Raw genomic sequence first — 5,346 nt, 5'->3', positions numbered from 1 at the left:
AGAGAGAGAGACAGAGAGACAGAGAGAGAGACAGAGAGAGACAGAGAGAGACAGAGAGAGAGAGAGAGAGGGAGGGAATGCAAAAACCAATTGATTAATCACCTACTATATGCCAGGCACTATACTAAGTGCTGAGGATACAATTAATTAAAATAATTTTAATTCTTTGTTTATGTCTTTGCCTTCAAGGAGCTTGCTGTCTAAAAGGGGAGCAGCACACAAAAAGAAGCAGGGAAGGGGATTTGAAACCCACAGGGCAGCAGATGCAGAGTGGAGTGAGTCCAAAAGCCTAGTTTCTGTCCTCCATAAAGGGAGGCATTGGGAGAGCTTTGTTAATTCACCCTCCAGTCCTCCTGTCAGAGGGGAGAGGAAGTTGAGGGAGAGTCAGTCAGTCAGTCAAGGCTGGAATCAGCAGCTCAGTCATAAGATCAGAGGTGAGTTGCTTAACCTGGGAGGAGCATCTTGTCCCTGGAGCTGGAACCAGGCAGAGGAGCAGATGCAGAGTAGAGACCATTTCCCCTCAGACACTGATGGAACAGATCTGAACCCCAAAGTCTTTGAAACAGTGTTGCTTCCATCCCAGTGCTCTCAAACGTCATCCTGGGAAGATGCATCTTGGCCATTGCTCCTCCAGACTCTATAGCTAATGAAGATGCAGGAAGGAAAGTTCTTGTCCCCAAATCCTTGGCATTGCCAAATGTCTGAACATTAGAAGCCAATATGATTTTATCAGTGGAAATGAAGTTAATGAATAAACTTGACCCCCACCCCTTTGCCACTGCAGTCATGTGGTCCTTCCATCTGACTTGCAGCTGAAACCTCCTATGTATCTTGTCTCTCCTATTAGAATGTGAGCCCCCCTGATAGCAGGGTCTGCCTTAATTTCTCTTTGTATCCCTTATATTTAGTATAGTGTTTTGTACCCAGTAAGCATTTAATAAAATGCTTGATTCATTCATTCATCCTAGGCTCTTGCTTCTGCCACTTGGCATCCCAGCCCCCTAGAATTTGTCCTTCCCCTGTCCTAAACTCTGCTATCTCCTTCTACAGATACTGTTTCAGACAGTCAGACATCGAATGAGTCAAGCCATGAAGCCTAGCTCACTGGCTCCATTTTCAGTCCATACTCTGGAACCTCAGCTGGGTCATCAATACTGATCCACCATTTTTCAAGTTTATTTCCAGTTGGCTCACTGTCCCATTCCCCATCAGAATTGTTCCAATTCTTTCAGTCTTGCAAAAATCACCTACCTTGCTCCTCCTTGCCCTCTTTGCTCTTAGTAGATGTCTTTAATTTTACCTATTTGAGAAAAATGTGACTACCCAGCTGTCCTACTAAGATACACAGCTATGTCTAGGTTGGAGTCATGAGAATGAGCTAGGTAGATCCACTGGGTAAAAGGCTAACAGAAAACAATTAGCAATAGAAAGTGAAGCAGTTTATTTACTGAGGATTTCATCCTGATTATCAAAGCAACTGTTAGTTAGATTTTTATCTATTTTACAAATGAGAAAACTGAGGCTTTAAGAGCTTAAATCGGGGCTTTGAGGCCACAGGTTTCCCACCCCTGGGTTAAATGACTGATCCAAGGTGTCATGGCAACTAGATATCTGAAATAGGATTTGAATCTAGGTCTTCCAGACCCTAAGCTGAACATGAAAGTAAGAAGGCCAGGCTAGTTCTCTAAACAATGAGCATATCATTAGGTTAAAGTCTCTGCTATAGACCGTAAATGAGATAAGAGCTGCCCAGCTACCTTAAAGCCCTATCTTCTCTTTAACTTAGAGCTCCACCCATTTTCTTGAATTCTATACCCAGGGTACCTTGGAAATTGATTTTCTGATCTTGGCACAATAGAAAGAAAAAAGAAAACGTAGTGCAGAGCCAGAACGTCTGGTGCAAATATTACCTGTGATGCTTGATTGGGTCATCTCGGCCCAGTCATTTGTGGGCCTCAGTTTCCTCTCTGGGCTCCTCCAGCTCTTGACATATGACCCTCTGTAGATGAAGGTTATTTCAGTACCTTTGCTCATGTGCACGAATGCCCTTTCACCATTAATTTGCACCTATTATGTAACTAGGACTTTCACTAAGATGTCTAATTGAGAGAAAAATCAAAACCAAAACAAGGGTGAGTGCTTTAAAAAAAACATAGGCTCATAAATTTCAAACTGGAAGGGACATTCAAGGTCATTTAATCCAACATCTTCATTTTATACAGGAGGAAATGGAGGCCAAAGAAATAATTCCTGCCTCTGCCAAAAAAATCACAGATCTGTTTCTCCAACCCATTCTACAATTCCCCTCCCCCCCCAAACACACCAAAATCCTCTAACTCAGTAAATTGTCATCAGAGATCATTAGACTCAAAATATTCTACTTTGCTTATGAGATTTGCCTAGCAGACTTTTTTTTAAAAAATTGATAATAGGGTAGTAATCACCAAATATGTTCATAGTAACAAACTATTGAGAAGGCCAAGTAATGAAGCCCATAGAATGCTTTATCTGGAGTTAGGGGGCTGTGAGGTCAAATGTGACCTCAGAAACTTACTAGCTGTGTGACCCTGGGCAAGTTACTTCACCCTGTTTGCCTCATTTTCCTCATCTGTATAATGAGCTGGAGAAGGAAATAACAAACCATTTCACTATCTTTCCAGGAAAACACCAAATGGGGGGGTAGTAGGTGGCATAGTGAATAGAGCACCAGCCCTGGAGTCAGGAGGACCTGAGTTCAAATCCAGCCTCAGATACTTAACACTTACTAGCCATGTGACTTTGGGCAAGTCACTTAACCCCAATTTCCCTGCCTTCCTCCCTCCAAAAAACAAAAAACAAGGACAACAACAAAACAAATGGGGTCATAAAGAGTTGGACATGACTAAGAGTGAAAAAGCCAAGTTACTGCTTTCTCCTAGTTATTCCTACCATCACCTCTTACTAGAAGAAGGTAGCACAGGTATTTGTCCTTAGTAAATGTATTCAGGAATGTTCTATCAAAAGACAATTCACAGAAACCAAATAAAAGAGAAACAGAGTTGTTTAAAGTTACTTTTGAAGCTGCTGAGTGTTTTGGGTCAGTCCTGCTTTCCTTTAGGAAATAGAATGTACTTGATTTGAAAGACATCCTCACAAAACTAATTTATGATGAAATGATGTTATTCTATGCTCCTTGAGCTTCTCAAAAAGTTAAATACTTCTTACAAATCCATACAATTCTCCCCTGAGGCAGACGGTTAATATCATCCTGTGGAATAGAAAAAAAATGGAGATACAACCTCAAGTTTGTACTACAAGTTCTTCTGTGACACAGAATTAATTTTCTACCTACTCTTCTACCAATTAACACTAGACAGCTATTTTCCTTTTATTTTTCTCAGATGAAACAAAGAAGTACATTAGAGGGGGAAAATGTAATAACTATTTGGGTACAGATTCCAAAGATAGAATAATGCAAAAACCCACATGAAAGTCTTTCACAAGGCTTTGAAAACAATTTTTAAAAAAAGAAAGAAGGGGAAGGGCAGGCCCAGGAGTGTGTTAGGGGTCCTGAGATGGAAAAGTTGGTGTCAGTTTCATTTTAGCAACCTGCTTCTTTCTTGAGAATTTCTGTATTCGGATTTTCAGTGATGGGAATTTAGTGCATGGTATATTTATGTTCTTTTGACTATTGTTTTGGCTTTTACAAAGTATTGCATTATCTGAGGATTAAAGGGAAACAAGAAAGAAAGTTTTCTGATTTGGTGGGACAGCAAAACACCATGACTCAGGAATCAGCCCTCCCTAGTTGAATCCATTTCTTGTTAAGATACAAATCCATCACAATCAGCTCCATGAAGTCTTTCCTGGTCCTGCCACCAGCAAGTGCCATCCCTGCCTATTGAATGTATTTGGACTTGTATTGAATGCTTGACCTGGATTCAGAATTCCAACCTCATCTCATTGTCCCGGTCAAATAATAGCATCTCTCTCTGGGCTTTGATTTCCTTATTTTAGAATGAGAGAGGATTGGAGTCTGTGTCTTTAATGGCCCTAGCAGATTAAAATCGACAAGAGTGAACCACCTTCCAATTTATTTGTATTTATTTTCCTTTCAGGTTTTTTCTGTATATATTTATATATGTATGTGTTGTCTCCTCTCTTAGAAAGCAGCTGCATCCACCTTACACAAGGTGTGGTGATTGGTGATGCTTTGTAAATGTTTGTTGCTGGATTGTTAATGGAGCTCTTGGACTCAGGAATTGCTTCTTTACTGGACACCAGTTGAACTCCCTTCCTCCTCTTCACATAGTGTAAGGGCCATTCACTACAGGGTCAGTTACCACAGGGTCAGTTACTATAGGGTTGAACCATTTTCTTTTTTGTTTTTTTCTTCTCTTCTCTCCCCACCCTACCCTAACCCCTATTATTCCCAGCCAAGTGGCTCCTTAAGCCACCAAGTGTCGGCAGTACAAGTTTAAAATGAACCAAATTTAAGTCTCTTGTATTAGCCTCACAGTTCACTCTGCTCTCTTGTCCTCCCATCACCAGTAATGAATGGTGATGCCCCCTCAGGCAGCCTTTTCCTGAGTTCTAAGAGAGATGGAAATGGCATTCACTTCCTTGCTTCCTTTACCTCTTTCTCTAGTGTGTGATTGGAAACAGCTCTTTAAATCATTAGAGGGAAGAAGAGAGGAGGAAAAGAATCGAGAACAAAGATGGAGAACCGTGAAGTACATCAGTAACGAATCCAGAATTGTGTGCTGGCTGGATAGAGAAGCCCTGGCGAAAGCTTCGCGCCTTCCCAGTAGAGACGCATCTGGGCAGAGCCGGAGCAAAAAATCAAATGTGGAGATGAGTGGGAAAGCAAGAGCACTCACCAGTCTGCTGCATGCAATATTGTTAGTTCAAGAAAGATCATGTTCAAGCTCAAACTTTGCAAGCCTTGAATTTAGTGTGCTACATGGTTGGCCAAGCGCTTTACATATGAGATCCTGATGGGAGGGGGCTGCTATTATTGGTTTCATTTTACATCTGGGGAAACTCTCCCTCTGTCCAATTCCATCACTCTCTCCACTGTAGCAGCTAGATGGCTTAAAGCTTTAACTTTAAAAGATGTTCTTATATCATCCCTTGAAAATGTTTTTTTAATAAATATTCTTTTCCTCTTTTTTTTTATCAGTATCACTTCAAAATCATCCCCCCCAAACCCAAATGGAAACTTCACATTGTCAAAACTGAGTTCAGGTTAGTTAAAACAAAAATAAACACACTGGGCATGAGGCTGAAAATGTATTTTTTTTCAGCACCCATAGGCCACCACATTTCTGCTGAGAGGTGTGAGAAACGTCTCATCATAAGTCCTTT

Source organism: Petaurus breviceps, unplaced genomic scaffold (genome assembly GCF_028583685.1).
Source record: "Petaurus breviceps papuanus isolate PSGF00001 unplaced genomic scaffold, PetGlider_PUasm1.0 173, whole genome shotgun sequence".
Lineage (NCBI taxonomy): Eukaryota > Metazoa > Chordata > Mammalia > Diprotodontia > Petauridae > Petaurus > Petaurus breviceps.
The sequence above is the reverse complement of the archived record's forward strand: the minus strand, read 5'-3'. Positions refer to the sequence as shown.